Source organism: Phyllobates terribilis, unplaced genomic scaffold (genome assembly GCF_046119375.1).
Source record: "Phyllobates terribilis strain yellow unplaced genomic scaffold, ASM4611937v1 Scaffold_2__4_contigs__length_985480577, whole genome shotgun sequence".
Lineage (NCBI taxonomy): Eukaryota > Metazoa > Chordata > Amphibia > Anura > Dendrobatidae > Phyllobates > Phyllobates terribilis.
The window spans coordinates 538250063-538269327 of record NW_027362762.1 but is presented as its reverse complement, the minus strand read 5'-3'; the positions used below and the strand labels follow the sequence as shown (position 1 = coordinate 538269327).

At 45.8% G+C, this 19265-nt stretch overlaps 1 protein-coding gene across 3 annotated transcripts in view; it reads right to left on the bottom strand.

Annotated features, from left to right (window-relative positions):
• PHACTR4 (phosphatase and actin regulator 4) overlaps nt 1-19265 on the bottom strand; it is a 162586-nt gene that overhangs the window by 128071 nt on the left and 15250 nt on the right. Inside the window, exon 1 of one of the 3 annotated variants that reach the window (XM_073666211.1) lies at nt 13661-13720. The exons of the other annotated variants lie outside the window; for them this stretch is intronic. The gene's annotated coding sequence lies outside the window, so the exon portion shown is untranslated. Of the gene's footprint in view, nt 1-13660; nt 13721-19265 lie in introns of those variants that run through there. 3 annotated transcript variants of the gene reach the window in all.

The following is a 19265-nucleotide window of genomic DNA, read 5'->3' as shown; positions in this document are numbered from 1 at the left end:
GACAGTTCTCCAACCCCTTTTGTATATTAGTTTAGTTCTCCATGTTCTGGTATGTATTGGTTTTGTTTTCCAACCCATCCACACCCACACCCAGGGGTTAACGTCTGGTGACAAGGGTTAGGATTCTGCTCGGACCCTAGTTTGTAGGAGTCCGGATCAAAGTGGAAAAAAAAAATTTGGGCATCGCTACACTTGCTTTCTCCCTCTTGAGTCTGTGAAGTTTTGGATCAGACTTCTGATGCCCCTGAATAGAATGTGTGAACAGCTCTGCATACTCGCCCATCTGTGGTTTCCCCACAGTCAGTTGGGCGGTTGGAGAGTTGTGACGCAGGTGAAAACATGTGTAATTGGGGTGCCACCTCCGAGGAGTGTACTGTGTGTGATGTTAAGGTGGAGGAAGAGGAGCAGAGGCCACTTGATGCAGCGCTTGTCAGCTACTGCAGCACGTTTTTTCTGGCCCTCATCTACAAAGTGTACCGCTGTCTCAGCATCACCGATTTGGCCCTATCTTGGATCTCTTCATACCTAATGAACTGGAGATTCAGTGTCTCCCACTCACACATCACCTCCTCATCTCACCCCCTATGTGTCGGTGTCCACCAAGGTTCAGTTCTAGGACCCTTGCTCTTCTCTATCTACACTTTTGGCCTGGGACAGCTCAGTCTCACGGCTTTCAGTATCACCTCTATGCTGATGACACACAGACCTCTCTGGACCTGATATCACCTTATTACTAACCAGAATCCCACAATGTGTGTTCTCGGCTTCATCTTTCTTCTCTGCTAGATTTGTAAAACTTAACATGGATAAAACCGAATGAATCATCCTTCCACCATCTCATTATCCCCCCCCCTCCCAACTGACCTATCCATCAAAGTCAATGGCTGCCCACTCTCCCAGTCCTGCAAGCTTGACTCTGATCCGTCCTTCAGACGTCAGATCCAAACCCTTTCCACTTGCTGCTGTCTCCTTCTCTACTTCCCGTTTAGCTCTTCTTGCCACAATCGCATACAAGATTTATCCGTGCATCTCCCCTACTGTGTAACTCTGTACCCCAACACATCAGACTGTCGCCTACCGTGGAAACCTTGAAAAGGAAGCTGAAGACCCACTTCTTGTGACAAGCGTACAGTCTGCGGTAACCCTTGCTCCAGCATACCGAGGCACGACTAGCTGTACCCTGACCTACTGTATCCTCACCCTTCCATCCATTGCAGATTGCTTGTGCGCCCTCGCGGGCAGGGTCCTCTCTCCTCTTGTGAAAAAGTGTCATTGACTGGTACATGTAAAGCTCCACGGAATAAATGTCGCTGTAATAATAATTATAGTACTTGTACTCTGGGTCAATTGATGGCACTTTCCTGGTGTCTGCCCCTAATTTGATGTGTTTTGCCAGCTTTTGGGCCCGTTTGAAGGTGTTGTGTATGCGTTTGTTTTTGCCTCCCATTGAATCCTATGGCGTTCGGTAATGTTTGGCGAATATTCGACTAATAAATTGGCGAATATTGCAAATTCTGCAATCGCAATTCGAACCGAATATTTAAACATTCGCTCATTTCTACTCAGGAGCAGTTTAGAGACCGGATTAGAAGGAGGAATCATTTCTTCTGAATGAATTCCTCTGGATGCTGTGGATTCATCCATCTTACTGGCACAATCCAACTTTTTTGACACTGCGGGTGGAGAGGGCTTGTAAGGCTTTCTGCCGGGCTCCTCTCATGCTGAGCTGACTGCTGCTATTATGTACAGTACAAAGCCTCACGATTCACAGCACATGGTTTCAAATTGGGCGCCTCCCCGGCAGTATCCAACAAGTTGAATCCTCAATTTTGGCGCTCCTGATGTCACACGCATGCTCATCATCACGGCATGCCTTCCTAATCCGGCGTGCCCCTTGCATGACCATACCCATAATGACGAGGCAGCCTGCAGATATACAGTTGTACTCAAAAGTTTACATACCCTGGCAGAATTTTTCCTTTCCTGGCCTTATTTCAGAGGATATGAATAACAAAAAAACTTTTTCTCCACTCATGGTTATTGGTTGGGTGAAGCCATTTATTGTCAAAACTACTGTGTTTTCTCCTTTTAAATCTTAATGGACAACAATAAACATCCAAATGACCCTCATCAAAAGTTCATGTACCCCAGGTCTTAATACCATGTATTGCCCCCTCTAACATCAATGACAGCTTGAAGTCTTTTGTGGTAGTTGTGGGTGAGGTTCTTTAATTTCTCAGATGGTAAAGCTGCCCATTCTTTTGGGCAAAAAGCCTCCAGTTACTGTAAATTTCAGGGCTGTCTAGCATGAACTGCGTGCTTGAGATCTCCCCAGAGTGGCTCAATGATATTGAGGTCAGGAGACTGAGATGGCCACTCCAGAACCTTCACTTTGTTCTGCTGTAACCAATGACAGGTCGACTTGGCCTTGTGTTTTGGATCGTTGTCATGTTAGAACGTCCAGGTACGTCCTATGAGCAGCTTCTGGGCTGATGAGTGCAAATTTGCCTTCAGTATTTGCTGATAATGTGCTGCATTCATCTTTCTTTCAACTGTTACCAAGTTTCCTGTGCCTTTGTAGCTCACACATCCCCAAAACATCAGCGATCCACCTCCATGCTTTACTGTAGGAATGGTGTTCCTTTCATCATAGGCCTTGTTGACCTCTCTCCAAATGTAACGTTTCGTTTATGGTTGTGGCCAAAAAGTTCAATTTTGAGCTCATCAATCCAAATTACCTTTGTTCCAGAAGTTTTGAGGCTTGTCTCTGTGCTGTTTGGACTATTGTAGGCGAGATACTTTGCGTCATTTGCGCAGTAATGGCTTTCTTCTGGCGACTCAACCATGCTGCCCATTTTTCTTCAAGTGCCTCCTTATTGTGCATCTTAAAACAGCCACACCACTAGTTTTCATAGAGTCCTGAATTTCAGCTGATATTATTTGTGGGTTTTTCGTTGCATCCCAAACAATTTTCCTGGCAGTTGTGGCCGGAATTTTCGTTGGTCTACCTGACCGTGGTTTGGTTTTTACAGAGCTCCTGATTTTCCATTTGTTAATCACAGCTTGAACGTTGCTGACAGGCATTATCAATTCCTTGGATATTTTTTTTGTATCCCTTTCCTGTGTTATACAGTTCAACTACCTTTTCCCGTAGATCCGTTAACAATTCTTTTGCTTTCCCCATGACTCACAATCCAGAAACGTCAGTGGCTGGATGAAAGATGCAAGAGTCTGTCTGGATAACAGAAACTCACTCAGTTTTTATGAACACACATAGATTACAAGCAAACAGGTCACAGGTGAGGATGTTACCTTTAGTAGCCGTTCAAACCCATTTGTGTCAAATTCTGTGCATGTTATCAGGCCAAAATCACCAGGATATGTGAACTTTTGATGAGCGTCATTTGGTGTTTTTGGTTGTCATTAAGATTTAAAAAGAGAAATCACAGTAGTTTGACCATACATGGCTTCACCCAACCAATAACCATGAGTGGAGAAAAATTTTTTTTGTTATCATTCATATTCTCTGAAACAAGGCCAAGAAAGGAAAAATTCTGCCGGGGTATGTAAACTTTTGAGCACAACGGTATGAACTAACCATGCTGGCATTCCTATGCACTTTAACTGATTTCCCCCTGGGAACTGCTGGGCGCTTCCAGGACCCACTTGCTCCGGAAGCAGCAGTATCAAATCACTTCACATGACAACAGGGCCAGGGCTTCGGTAAGAATCTAACTGTCCCATGGATGAACTCCAGGTGTAGGTTCCCCCTCCAAGGACAGGAAACACTCATGCATTGGAGACGCTCGGCCCTTTTATTCTGTAAGTTTGCTGTCCTTGTAGGGCGGATCTCCTCTCTCTGTGGGTGCTGCCATGGGTGATGGTAAGTGTAGCCGATTTTTTCCTAATACCTGTTGACAATTCCAATATAATTTAAGATGCATAAGACCCCACTGATAGAATGCTGAGATAGCACAGGTGCAAAATATTGCTAAATTCTCCACTCACACATCTACCATACATGAGGTGACATGTTGACACCCATGGAATCATTACACCTAGGTGGGCTAACAGAAGGATCTTTCACCTGTTTGAACGTGTTAGGCTATGTGCCCACGATGCAGAAATGCTCTGGATTTTTCCTGAGCGTTTCTTCATTTTGCACATGCGATTTCGCATGCGGGTTGACAAGCACTTTCCAAGCGATTTTAGCATCACTTGTAAAAGAGCTTGACAACTTGGTCACACACTATAAATCCATGCAACCGGCATGGATTTTATATAGTGTGACCAAGTTAGTTAAATAAAAGAATAAAAATGGCAAAATATAAAAAACATTATACTTACCTACCGATGGCCCCCAGTCTCCTTCTCCGGTCTCCCCGGCAGCTCGCTGTAGTGTAAAAGGACCTTCCATTACATCATTTAGTCATGTGACAGGTCACGTGACTGCCGACGTCAGCGGTTGCGTGACCCCTTCACATGACTAAATGACGTCATGGAAGGTCCTTTTAGACCATCGCCAGCCGCATCACTAAGGAGACCGGGGGCCATCAGAAGGTGAGTATAATGTCCTTTTTTTTTTTTTTTTTTTTTTTTTTTTTTTACAGATACTATGGTACCCGGGTCTGGAGGAGAGTCTCCTCTTCTCCAGACCCGGGTACCATCCGCGCATTGAATCGCATAATATCCGCATGTGCACATGTGGTCATGCGGATATTAAGCAATTCAATGCAAGTCAATGGCGGCAAAAAAGCCGCGCTTTCGCAAAATAATTGGTAGTGCTGTGGATTTCTCCGCAATGATAATCCGCAGGATTATAATTGGGGAACATTGCAGACCTTCTACCAAGCGTTTTTTTTAAGCGTTTCTGCGGCAGAATTGCAGCTGCGGAAATACTTAAAAACCGCACAGTGGGCACACAGCTTTAAACTGGCCACATTATGGAATAGTGTAAAAGTGGTATTTTTCTTTAATTTCTCCTTTGTTACAGAGATATTAACCTGTGAAGATTAGGTTAGAATTTACGATAAATCGAAGTTAGCGTTATCAGAGATTTGTCTTTGGGGCAACCAGAAGTTAAGAAGGCAATTCTTCTCCTGTGATATGTAATGATTGTCAGCCGTTTTGTAATGACCATTGCCGGCTTCTGTGCTCTCTACATGCGTGGACGCTGACATACTCAACGCCCTGGCTGCAGCATCATTGCGCTCTTCCTCCTCCTGTGCACACTGCAATGATTTCCGGTGGTGCGCCTAGTGCGCACGAGCTCTCCTGATTTTAAAGCAGTGGCCCGCATCTGCAAAGATGCCTCAGCCAATAGCTTGAGACAAATGGATTCTGGAGGCGCTCCCGTGGATTAAAGAGTAAGCAAAAAATTGTTGAATCTTCCAATTGTGGTGCAATCACATGGAGGATATTCCACCAGGGATTAATATTTGTAGGTTTATTAAAAAAACATAAAACCGTGAATACACATAAGGGACATGGATGTACATTTGTCGTCATTTGTCTCAATTTGTTCACGTGGTGGCTGTCGGGTAGGACAAATATACTCCCACCGTCTATGGAAGAGCTGCAAACCGTGGTCTGAGAACCCTAATAACGGACAAATTCCTCAAATAGAGTTGTGCCTATAAGCACAACTTGCTCAGGTGAGCATAAAAGATTTTATATTCTTTTAAAATTTCCAGTCTCTACTTACTACGCTCAGGTAGCGCTCTCTTTCCCTTTTTCCTCCACTTCTTTCTACCCAGGACCAGCCAATAGCTGGGAGGAATCTTATATAAAAGGCACCCTCCCCATTAGGGAGGTGCCTGTGCAACCCCTTTAGTTTAGCGATAGTGTGTGTACACAACTGTATGTTGCCTGGTCCCTCGTCCTTAGTTTAATACAGTTCTTTCCCTATCCTGCTGTACCTGTAGTCCTGTGTAGTTTATACCAAGGCTGTGGAGTCGGAGCCCATTTTGGTGGAGTCGGTATAAAATGGACCAACTCCGACTCCTAAAATATATAATAAATTGGGTGCAGTAGTTCAATGCAGTTTGTGGGGAATATTTTTTCATAAGAATTTTGGAAAGTTATGAAATGTCCTATAAATGTCTGTCCTGTTTCTGATCTAAGGGTCTAGACTTTTAGCTGAGATGAATCTGTGCTACAGTAAATTTATCACTTAAACATGAGCCATGTATGAGGGAGTCGGAGTAGTGGTCATGGAGTGGGAGTTGGTGTCATGGAAATTGAGGAGTTCGAGGTTTGGCTTACAGACTCCACAGCCCTGGTTTATACGTGACCCAGTAGCAGCTCCGCGCGGAACCTGATCCTCGAAGCAGCTTCTGCGGTACCTGAACAGTTTCCCGAGACCTGTGTGTCTGAGCGAGTACTTATCCCCGAAGTCTACGTTGTTCGTACAGTCAGTCTTCAAATCCTTCCTGTCTGTGACTCCGCTCCAGTGTTCCCGTCCAGTGAACCCGACCTCTGGGATCAGCAGCTGCAGTACCGTGGACTGCCTAGCAGTGGTACCTGACGGCTACCAGCATCTCAAGCCCGACTCCACCATCAGGAGCTCCAGTGAACACCAGGTAGCCACTTAGCTACACCCCTCCTAGGCAAGCCGAGCCCTGTGGCACAGTGGGTCCACGAACCATGTGCCCTACTGGCGAGTGTGACACCTGATATCTGTATCTACTGTGTAGAATTCAGCAGACCTGAGTGACATTATACTTTCAACTTCCATATGAGCAGGGCTGTGGAGTCAGAGTCATGGAAACTGAGGAGTGGGAGTTTTGCACAATTAAGCAAAAAATATATAGAGATGCCAAAGCATAGTAAAGATCCCTCAGGACCTCTTCCAATATCCACACAAATAGTTTTGTCAGAAAATAGCAAAATTGCGGATTTAAAAAGTAACTTTTACTGAGTATTTTTCTTAAAAAGAGATTTTTTTTGGTAGACAAACATATTAAAATTGTAAGAGAAAACTGACTGATGACCCTTGTCCCTATAAGAGTACAATTATTGACAGTGGTCAAAATTATATCAGAGCTTTCTATCATAATATCTAATAGAAGAAAGCATATTCTTCTGAATTTCTGGGGGGGGGGGCATGTTCTTTTTCCCCCCATGCATGAATTCTTCTTATGATTGGACAGCTACATGCAGAGGAAGAAGTACACACTCCTAGAGAAGAAGAATCTCTGGTAATGCCCAATTGGGATTATCATAAATTATAACAAACTTTACAAACTAATATCTCCACAAAGGTGAGGAGAAATGTAAAAAAAAAATTAAGTAGTTTTACTTCCCTCTGCAGCCACTATTCCATGATTTGGCAGTTTAACATGCTGTAACTGGTGAAAAATCTTCTGAGGAAATTGAGGAAAAGTATTTTTAATCTGATGTGCAAGTTTAGGCCAGCATACATGTCAACTGATCATTTCAATCTATTACTAGTGTCTGCAGAACTTCAGCTAGGTTCAAATGTGTATTAGGCTATGTGCCCAAGATGCAGAAATTTCCTGAGCATTTCTGCATCTCCTTGGCAGAAAAAAACGCATGTGGATTTTACATGCGTTTTTTTCAGCGTTTTTAGATGCGTTTATGCATGCGTTTTTTTCAAGCATTTTTTCCAAGCATCACTTGGAAAAGAGCTTGACAGGTTGGTCACACAATATAAATGCATGCAACTGGCATGGATTTATATTGTGTGACCAACTTAGAGGAAATTTCAACTATCAAATGCTGCATCTAAAGTAAAAAAAAAAAAAAACTTTATATTCACCTTTCCGGCGGCCCCCGGTCTCCTCCCGGCAGCGTCCTCTCTCCTCGTCTCGCGGTGCACTGGCAGGACCTGTGGTGACGTCATTTAGTCAGCTGATGGTCACGCGACCATCACCTGACCGCTGACGTCAGCAGTCGCGTGACCCATCAGCTGACTAAATGACGTCACCGCAGGTTGTGCCAGGTACCATGGCACCCGGGTTGGACGAGAGTCTCCTCTTCTCCAGACCCGGGTACCATCCGTGCATTAAACCACATAACATCCGCATGTATACATGCAGATATTATGCGGTTCAATGCAAGTCAATGGGCGCGATTTCGCTGTGAAATTGGTTGTGCTGCAGATTTTTCCGCATTGATAATTTGCAGCGGAAATTTCCGCAGCATGTGCACAGCACATCTCAGACCTCTTACCAAGCGATTTTAATGCATTTCCGAGGCGGAAATGCCGCCGCGGAAACGCATTAAATCCGCATTGTGGGCACTCAGCCTTAGGAAACTTTCACTCTGCAGTTTTAGGTTGTGTGCCCACGATGCGTTTTTGTTGGGCTTTTGATGCTGCATATTTTTGCTGTGTCAAAAACGCAGGATCTTACAGTTCCAGCAAAGTGGATGGGGTTTATAGAAATCTCATACGGGCCCTGCCATCTGTGTTTTATATCTGTAAGGCTATGTGCCCACGATGCAGAAATGCTCCGGATTTTTTCCTAAGCGTTTCTGCATCTCCCTGGCAGAAAAAAAAACGCATGCGGATTGTACATGCGTTTTTCCTGCCAGGGACATGCGGATGTGAAGCATTCTTCACGTGCATTTCCGCATGTGGGTTGACAAGCGCTTTCCAAGCGATTTTAGCATCACTTGGAAAGTGCTTATCAACTTGGTCACACTATATAAATCCATGCAAACGGCATGGATTTATATACTGTGACTGAGAGAATGTCAAAAAATAAAAAATATACTTACCCTCTGATGGCCCCGGTGTCTTGCTTCCCTCAGTTCTCCCGTGCCGGCAGCGGTACACTGAAGGACCTGCCGACGTCAGCGTCGTGTGACCCGTCACATGGCTATGACGTCAGCGCAGGTCCTTCAGTCCATCGCAAACTGCCGGCATGCGAGGAGGAGCGCATCGGGGGCCGCCAGAAGGCAAATATAACATTTATTTTTTATTCTTTTTTTTACAGTTTCTATGGTACCGGGGTCCGGAGGAGAGTCTCCTCTCCTCTAGACCTGGGTACCATCCGCACATTAGAACGCTTGGATTCCGCATGTACATATACAGTGATGCGTAATCCATGCGATCTAATGCAAGTCAATGGCGGCAAAAACGCAGCACTTAAGCAAAATAATTGGTAGTGCTGCGTATTTTTCCGCAATGATAATCTGCAGCGGAAATTTCCGCAGCATGTGCACAGCACATGCGGATTATCATTGGGGAACATGGCAGGCCTTCTACCATGCGTTTTTTAAGCGTTTCTGCCGATGCGGAAACGCTTAAAAAATGCATCGTGGGCACACAGCCTTACACGTCAATTTCTCTTGCGAGTACACAGTTTTATGTACAGATTTTTCCCATGAGTTAGATGCAGAAAATCTGCAAGTAAAAATGCAAATGCATTTTTAGTGTGTTTCCATGGTGGAGACGCAACAAAAATGCTTATAATCAGCACATGGGTATCAAAGTTTTCCCAAAGCCAATTAGCAGGAAGAATCAAAGAAAGCAGCATTGTTTAAAACAGGACATATCAACAAGAAACAAAAAATATGGCATCAAAAACGTGATAAAAACGCATGTAAAAAAAAATGTACTCAAAAACGCAATTGAAAAAAGGCAGGTAACCTAATTTAATTAATAGATGGAGAAATGGTGCAGAAAATCTGCAACATCAGAAACTCACCAAATACTGATCGGGGGAACGGAGCCTTAGGATCAGAAATGATGGACATAAGAGACACCCAGACAGACCTAAGGTATGTTCCCACGATGAGAAGCCGCTGCGGGTTTGAAGCTGTTTATGCAGCGTCCAGATGTTACAGCATAGTGGTTGGGATTTGTAGAAATCGAAATCCTAAGTCCACTGTGCGTCTCTGTTCACCTGCAGCTCATCCGCGGACACGGACATACGGCTCGTCTTTCCAGATCGCAGGATGTCAATTTCTCTTGGGGGTCCACATGTGGACTTTCCCCATAGACCTAACCTTCATGAGGAAAGTCCATCCACATGTGAAAAAAAACAAAAAAACAAACAAACACACTGCTCATTTGTATAATGAGGGCGGAAGCCGCGCGGCTATTCCGCAGTGGCTCCGGATCATGGGCACATACCCTAATGGGGATACTTTACCAGACTAGTAGCACAGCATGCTATGCATTTTTCTCTGGTAAAATGACAAACACTGACAGAAATTCAATGGACCCTTGAATTTACTAACTCATTGGGAGCAGTTGGTGTCAGAATAGTAAAATGTCAGTCTTTAAGATTAATTCTGCTTTTTTGTTCATAGAACAGAACCAAGCCACACCACCAGCTAAATCTGGAGTAAATTTAATTATCCCATCTTCCTTTCTGAAAGCCATACCACAATGCTAGGTGTGACCAGGCCTAAGTGTCACTAAAGAAGGAATTGAGAATAAGTAATCTTGTGACATTTCTGTAATCGCATGTTACTTGTGCAGCAATGTCCTGACAATTCAGTCATTCATTAAATTAAGAGTTACAAAGTACATGAAAAAGCATGTTTAAACAGCACTTGTTACCATGATTTGACCTGATTTTGCAATGTGTTCACGGTGTAGTCCTAACTGGTGAAATATTTTTGAACTAGCAAAATATGAAATGTGACAGCAGCAGGTCTGAAAGAGAATTTAAAAGGTAATGTCCATTGCTAAACAACTCCTTCCTAGTTATTAGGCTATGTGCCCACGATGCAGAAATGCTCAGGATTTTTTCCTGAGCGTTTCTGCATCTCCCCTGGCAGAAAAAACACATGCGGATTGTACATGCGGATTGTACATGCGTTTTTCCTGCCAGGGACATGCGGATGTGAAGCGTTCTTCACATGCATTTCCGCATGCGGGTTGTCAATCGCTTTCCAAGCGGTTTTAGCATCACTTGGAAAAGTACTTGACAACTTGGTCACACTATATAAATCCATGCAAACAGCATGGATTTATAGTGTGACCCGAGAGAATGGTTAAAAATAAACGAATACTTACCTTCCGATGGCCCCAAACAGGCTTGCAGCGCTCCTGTGCTGGCTGCCGGCAGATCGCAGTACGCTGTACTGAAAAGACCTGCCATCATATGACTGACGTCAGCGCAGGTCCTTCAGTCCTGCGCGATCTGTCAGCAAGCAAAGAGAAGGAGTTCGGGTGCCGCCGGAAGGTGAATATTATCTTTATTTTTTATTTTCTTCTTTTTTTTTAATGGTACCTGGGTGTGGATGAGACTCTCCTCTCCTCCACACCCGGGTACCATCCGCACATTAGAAAGCGCCAATTACGCAAGTACAGATGCAGTCTTGCGGAATTGGCGCGTTCTAATGCAAGTCAATGGCGGCGAAAACGCAGCACTTCCGCAAAATTAATGGACATGCTGCGGATTTTTGAGAACAGCATAAACGCTGCGGGCATTGAAAGTGCGGAATTGCATTGGGGACCATGGGGGAAGGTTTACCAAGCGTTTACGCTGCGGAAATTCCGCAGCATAAACGCTTGAAAAACGCATCGTGGGCACATAGTCTTACAGTGCCCAGCAAAATAAAAGCACATGATTTTTATCTCCTGAAGCAGAGCTGTTCCTGTGGTGTCATCGCTGTGCCTCCCAGCTGTTACAAAAGAGAAAGGGAGAAAAAGCGCGCTATGTGAAGGACCTGATAGGTAGATGTGACGGAAACAGCCAAAAGGCCACTCCCCTGCACAACTCCGGTGTTAGTGTGAGGATGGAAGGAGCAGGCATGTCTCATCGCAAGGTACAGGTAGCTTGGCACACCACGTGCCGTGTGCTGCAGACCGCCACTCGTGCTCACCGCTTCCAGGTTCCAAAATTGCAGGCCACGTGTCCGCCCACAGATCACGTGACTCAGGATCAGATGTGCATCACCACAGGTCCTGAAAGTTAGGAGAGTGCAGCCCCCAACCGCAGGTCCTGAGTTGAGCAGCCAAAGGGGAATTTTATAGTGGGGGGATTTGAGAATGATTAACTAGAAGCTGCTCCTGCCGCTAACCCCCAAAGGGGGACTGAAAGTGGTCAAATTAAATAAAAAAGCGGTCTATAGGGCGCTAAAAGAATGAACACTAGAGGTGAAAAAATTTATTCTTTTTAATAAAGAAAGTTTTTGGATCTTCAAGTTGGGCACGTTGGCCCCTGAGGGTCTGAATTTGGCCCTTGAAAATGTAACCAGCTCTTAAGGTCATTTCCTTATCCTTTCTAATGGAATTATTGCTATGTTTTAAATGTTTTGTTTTTTTTCTCTTTTTTTATGATGCAGTTTTGAATAACTGCTTTTTAACATGTATCACTTCATTCTATATCTCACTTAATATGTTTTGATTTTTTGTATTTATGTGTAGGTGATTTCTATGAAATTGATGTAGGCACTACAGATGTATTTCTGTATAACTGTTTATCAACATGTATTGCCATATTCTGTACCTTATCCAATGTGTTTTTGATAATTTGTATTCATGTGAAGACGGCTTATGTGAAACCAATGTGGACACTTAGCACCAGCACATGAAGGGTTTCCTTTGTTTGGACCCAGGTTAACTAATTAGTATCAACCAATCACTGTGAATCTTTGTCTATATATATTTTATGTTTGTGCTCATACCCTTGTACCACCTGAGGAAGATAGTTTACTATCGAAATGCATTGTGGAAAGGGCTCATTAAATTTATTTTTTAGCCCTAAAAATTTTTTCACCTCTAGTGTTCATTCTTTTAGCGCCCTATAGACCGCTTTTTTTATTTAATTTGGACCACTCCCAGCTGTTACGAGACATTGTTAAGTCATATGAATGCTTTGGCCAATCAATGGCCGATGGTGCTGCAGCCTTTCAGGATTCTGTTGGAGCACATCTCCTGGCTGTAACGAGACATGTCACGTGACTGCTTCAGCCAATCAGTGACCGATGATGGCTGCTCCCTTTCAGATTTCCGTCAGAGTGGAAATACGCTCTGCCAGCACCGCTCTGGGAGGAAAATATCAAGTGTTTTTATTTTATCATGGACATTGGAGCAATTAAAAGGGGGTTGTCCAATAGTGAACAAGCCCTTTAATGAGTAAATATAGGTTATTTCTTCACTCTATAACTTTGTCACGTTTTGTAAAACCACCAGCAAACACATGTATAAGGGATCACAAGCAATGCTGCGTATAAATGGCATGAATCATTTGGTTGCTCAGTCCTAGCACACATGGCAGTTAATATTTACCTAGTGTTAACCGAGCCATGGAACAACTCAGCACATACACATATGCATAGTGCGGTGTTCTTCCTTTACAAACACTGTACACATGCAAGATCTATGCTCGCAAACATAAGCCAATTGTTCCACGTTGTGTAATCTCAGATTCACATTTCCTATACAGGGAGACACAGTCTGCATTAAGAAAATCTCAGCGACAGCCAATAAGCCTTCAAAGAAGTAGAAGTAAGTAAGAACAGCTAACGAGGATTTCATATATTTATGGAGAAAGACTAGATTTGTACAAGAAAAAGCTATGAATAAAAAGGGACACAAGTGTCTTTGTGTATGTAGTTCTAGATATGGTCGTTTGATACAATTCTCTTGAAGCCTACACAGTCTCTGCTATCTTAGAGCTTTTACCAAATGACAGACCGTACCCAATTCTACAGACGCGGCTCCAGGCTCACATACCTCATAACAGCAGCTATGCCAGCTATTTGTACCTTGCCCATCAGAGGAAACATTAACCTGAAAGCACACCGCCTACATTTTTACAGTATCTGCAAAAGAAACCACACTCAGCCAACACCAAGGACTGCTCAGCTAAACCACACGGATGAAAGAAGAACTGAAGAATTAGAATAAACAGTACACAATTATAGGACGCAATGGAAACTGTCCTCCCAAGTTATCTGACTGAAGAAATAGAATATACACACTTGGTCAAACTTGTTGGAACCCCTCGTTTAATGAAAGGAAAACCCACAATGGTTACAGAAATAACTTGAATCTCACAAAAGTAATAAATTAAAAATCTATGAAAATGAACAAATGAAAGCCAGACATTGCTTTTCAACCCTGCTTCCACAGAAATTAAAAAAAAATTAAACTAATGAAATCGGCCTGGACAGAAATGATGGTTCTTCTTCACTTAATATTTTGTTGAACAACCTTTTGAGGCAATCACTGCAATCAAACGATTCCTGTAACTGTCAATGAGACGTCTGCACCTCTCGACAGGTATTTTGGCCCACTCCTCATGAGCAAACTTCTCCAGTTGTCTCGTGTTTGAAGGTTGCCTTTTCCAGACTGTATGTTTCAGCTCTTTCCAAAGATGCGCAATAGGATTTAGGTCAGGGCTCATAGAAGGCCACTTCAGAATAGTCCAATGTTTTCCTCTTGGCCATTCTTGGGTGTTTTTAGCTGCGTGTTTTGGGTCATTATCCTGTTGGAAGACCCATGACCTGAGACTGAGACCAAGCTGTCTGACAGTCGGCAGCACATTTCTCTCTAGAATCCCTTCATAGTCTTGAGATTTCATTGTACCCTGCACAGATTCAAGACACCCTGTGCCAGACGCAGCAAAGCAGCCCCAGTACATAACAGAGCCTCCTCCATATTTCACAGTAGGGACAGTGTTCTTTTCTTGATATGCTCAATTTTTCCATCTGTGAACATAGAGCTGATGTGCCTTGCCAAAAACTTCCATTTTTGTCTCATCTGTCCATAGGACATTCTCCCAGAAGCTTTGTGGCTTGTCAACATGTAGCTTGGCAAATTCCAGTCTGGCTTTTTTATGATTTTTTTTTTCAACAATGGTGTTCTCATTGGTCGTCTCCCATGAAGTCTACTTTGGATCAAACAACGATGGATGGTGCGATTTGACACTGATGTTCCTTGAGCTTGAAGTTCACCTTTAATCTCTTTAGAAGTTATCCTGGGCTCTTTTGTTACCATTCGTATTATCCAGATCTTTGATTTGTCATTAATTTTCCTCCTGCGGCCACGTCCAGGGAGGTTGGCTACAGTGCCATGGACCTTAAATTTCTGAATAATATGTGCAACTGTAGTCACAGGAACCTCAAGCTGCTTGGAGATGGTCTTATAACCTTTACCTTTAACATGCTTGTCTATAATTTTCTTTCTAATCTCCTGAGACAACTCTTTCCTTTGCTTCCTCTGGTCCATGTTGAGTGTGGTACACACCATGTCACCAAACAGCACAGTGAGTATCTGTAGCCCTATATACAGGCTCACCGACTGATTACAAGATTGTAGACACCTGTGATGCTAATTAGTGGACACAACTTGATTTAACATGTCCCTTTTGTCACATTATTTTCAGGGGCAACATCATTTCTGTCCAGGCCTTTTTCATGAGTTTAATTTTGTTTTAAAATTCGGTGGAAGCAGGGTAGAAAAGCAATGACTGACTTTCATTTGTTCATTCTCATATTTTTAATTTATTATGATTACTTTTGCCAGATTCAAGTTATTTCTGTGACCATTGTGTTTTTTTTCTTTTATTAAACGAGGGGTACCAACAATTTTGACCACGTGTGGAGCTACGTTGAGACTACCTCATCAATATCAATTACCAAAAAATATAACACATAATAATAATTTTTATTTATATAGCGCCAACATATTCTGCAGCGCTTTACAATTCACATTAGCCCACATAAATTTCATTTAGTAAAATAAAAGATGAAAAAATGCATAACTGCTTTATGAATAGTTTGTGGTGCACAACCTGCAGGGGTTACACAGGTCTCGCTATGCCATTCTCTGTGGCCCCGGACCCCAATCATCTGATTGCAGAAATGCTTGCTTGAGTGTGGCTGTTTGCAAGTAGTTTACTTAAAGGGAACCTGTCACGTCCTAGTTGCTATGTACACTACCCCCATTGGTTTGTTAGGGATTAGTTGTCAGCAGATTTAGCCGCGGAAAAAAACAAAACGTGTGTGAACACAGCCTTATACATCTTTTTCGAGTAACAAGGAAGGGTCAAGGGACCAATTTCTCCTAACATTTATGGGGATCACAGACATTACTTTTGCCACTCCTCTTTTCTTTAAAGGGAACCTGTCATGTCCTAGTTGCTATGTACACTACCCCAGGGCTGGCTCCAGGTTTTTGTGGGCGATGGGTGAAAGAGTCTCTGTGGGCCCCTTTAACACATACCACGATTCATGATGCACAGATAAAGCAGAGAAATATGTATGTATATAGTACAATGCCAAGGATTTCACTTCTTACATTACATGAGTGATATCTATTGTAAATTCTACAATAGCTCAGAAACCGGCGAATCGCTCCATACAGGATACTGGCCCCCCCCACAAAAAAATCCATACAGGATACTGCGCCCCCCCCCCCACAACACTCCATACAGGATACTGCCCCCCCCACATAACGCTCCGTACAGGATACTGCCCCCCCCACATAACGCTCCATACAGGATACTGCCCCCCCCACATAACGCTCCATACAGGATACTGCCCCCCCCCACATAATGCTCCATACAGGATACTGCCCCCCCCCCACATAACGCTCCATGCAGGCTGTGCCCCTCCCCACATAACGCCCCATGCAGGCTGTGCCCCCCCCCACATAATGCCCCATGCAGGCTGTGCCCCCCCCCCACATAATGCCCCATGCAGGCTGTGCCCCCCCCCACATAATGCCCCATGCAGGCTGTGCCCCCCCCCACATAATGCCCCATGCAGGCTGTGCTCCCCCACAAAATGCCCCATGCAGGCTGTGCCCCCCCACATAATGCCCCATGCAGGCTGTGCCCCCCCCCACATAATGCCCCATGCAGGCTGTGCCCCCCCCCACATAATGCCCCATGCAGGCTGTGCTCCCCCACAAAATGCCCCATGCAGGCTGTGCCCCCCCACATAATGCCCCATGCAGGATGTCACCCCCCCTCCCTTATAATGCCCCATGCAGGATGTCACACACACACCCCTCCCTTATAATGCCCCATGCAGGATGTCACCCCCCCTCCCTTATAATGCCCCATGCAGGATGTCGCCCCCCCTCCCTTATAATGCCCCATGCAGGATGTCACCCCCCCTCCCTTATAATGCCCCATGCAGGATGTCACCCCCCCTCCCTTATACTGCCCCATGGAGGATGTCACCCCCCCTTATACTGCCCCATGGAGGATGTCACCCCCCCCTCCCTTATAATGCCCCATGGAGGATGTCACTGTAGCACCCTGAGGATTCGGCTGCTACAGGGGTATTGCACCTCAACCCAGAGGTGTGGTATTCCACTCCCGGGTAAGGATGGAGTGTGGAACTGAGCTCGGTAGGCTGCATGCACTACATACATCCCATTTCCGAGGAACAGACCAACGGTACTCCCACTTAGAAATGTGCAGGTACGACCGAGTCTGTTCCTGGCTGGAGTGGGAGGGGGGTGGAACATCCCATGTAGTGTAGGGGCAGATAGGGGGAGCAGTTTGGGTAGTGATAGGAGCTCATTGGGTGCTGGTCACCTGAGCTCACACATAGAGGGATATATAAGGTGGGCACCAACTAGAATCAGGGTCAGTTGTAGAGAACAAGTCAGTTGGAGAGGAGCCTGTCTGATGCAGAGAACAAATCAGCAGAGAGAAGGAAACAGCAGCCCTGGAGAGAGAGAGAGTGGAGCAGAGAAAGACCCAGAGGGGGAAGACTGAAGGGACCCAAGAACCCAAATTAGAGCACCGGGTGAGGAGTCAGCAAAAGGGTACCGGAACCCAAACTGGTGGGGGCTGAAAACACACCCCAGCCAGAGACCGGAGACCGTGGGCAGCGTCTGCCACGGTCACCCATCACATCCACCCCGAAGGCACACCACATGAAGGGTCAGGGAAACCAGGGCCAAGGGTGTCCCAACAGAAGGCCCGAGGGAGCTGGACCTAGGTGGATCACTGGTGGGGACGGCTGAAGAAAGGACAGAGGGAGAGCTCAGGGCCACGCTCCGGACTTGTTTGGGGGTTGGCTGGATCCAGGACCTGGTGGACGCAGCACGGCTCGGGTGGTCACTCGCAGCTGGAGTGACCAGTACAACATCTGCAGTAAGTAAACACCCTTAACTGCACTACCCGACTCTGTCTTCATTGCCGTCTGCACTGCACCACCACAACCCCCATCCTCTGCACCTGTCCTCCCTGAGGCTATACCCCTCCCGTTGGGGGTTATCCCACCAAGCTGCGCACCCACCATCAGCCTCAGCGGATCCTGCTGCAGCGGCGGCCACAGTGACCGCATCACAACGGGTGGCGTAGTCGACACAAAAGAACTTTAGTAACATCTGTAGAACTGCCACATCACACTGAGCTTGACGCCCTGGGCACGGGACCGGGTCACAGCCGCTCGGAGACTACAACCCCCCATCTGATCCGGTGCCAGGTATTCCCCTCAAAAAGGAATATGTCCCAGGGGGCGCGTCAACTTTGGCGTAGTCGGCAGGATTACGTGCCCGCAACACCCGGGTACTGCGTGCCTGAAGAAAAGTGCAAGTTTACCTCTGAAAGAAGTCTCCCGCCGGTTCCGGAGGGTCCACGCCATCGGACTCCATCACCAGTCGTTTCCCGCCGATTGTCCGCCATTTCCAGCTTGTTCCCGACATCTGCAGAGTTTCCCGCCACTGGGCGACGCTTCCCGCCAAAACCGCAGATTTCCCGCCTTGGAAGAGCAGCGGACGCCATTATGGGCGTGCCAAAGGAGGGCAAGAGGCCACCTCCCATCGTGGGCCAGGACAGAAAATGGCGCCAAAAGTGGAAACCGCCCCCACCAACAGAGACTGTGATGCTAGAGGTGTCTGTCAGCGTGAAAGAACTGCCCCTGGAGCTGACAGTCACCGAGATGCCCCGGGACCGCCCTCTAAATGGGAGGAGACGAAGGAGAAGAGAAAAGATGGGTGTCGCTTGGAGCAGTCTGGAGCGAGCGCACCCGGAGGCAAGAGGTCTAACGAGGAGTAGCGGAGGAGCTTACCCGGAGATGGAGAGAAAGCAGAACAGCACCGGCCCGCTGGCCAGGAGCCTGCCGGAAGAAGAGCAGAGCAGCACCGACCCGATGGTCAGGAGCCTGCTAGAGTCCACAACCCCGCTAGGTCTAGCGGAGATCTTAGCGCAGCTCCCCCGAGACCGGGAGTGTGCACAAACTGCCCTGGAGGGCCTCGCACGGAGGATGGCCCGGGTACAGCGCGAGATATTGGCGGAATGGAGCCGGGAGATGACCCAGCAAGCTGAGACCAGTCAACGGAGCACGCTACCCTGGAAGAGGAAGCAGACCGCCTC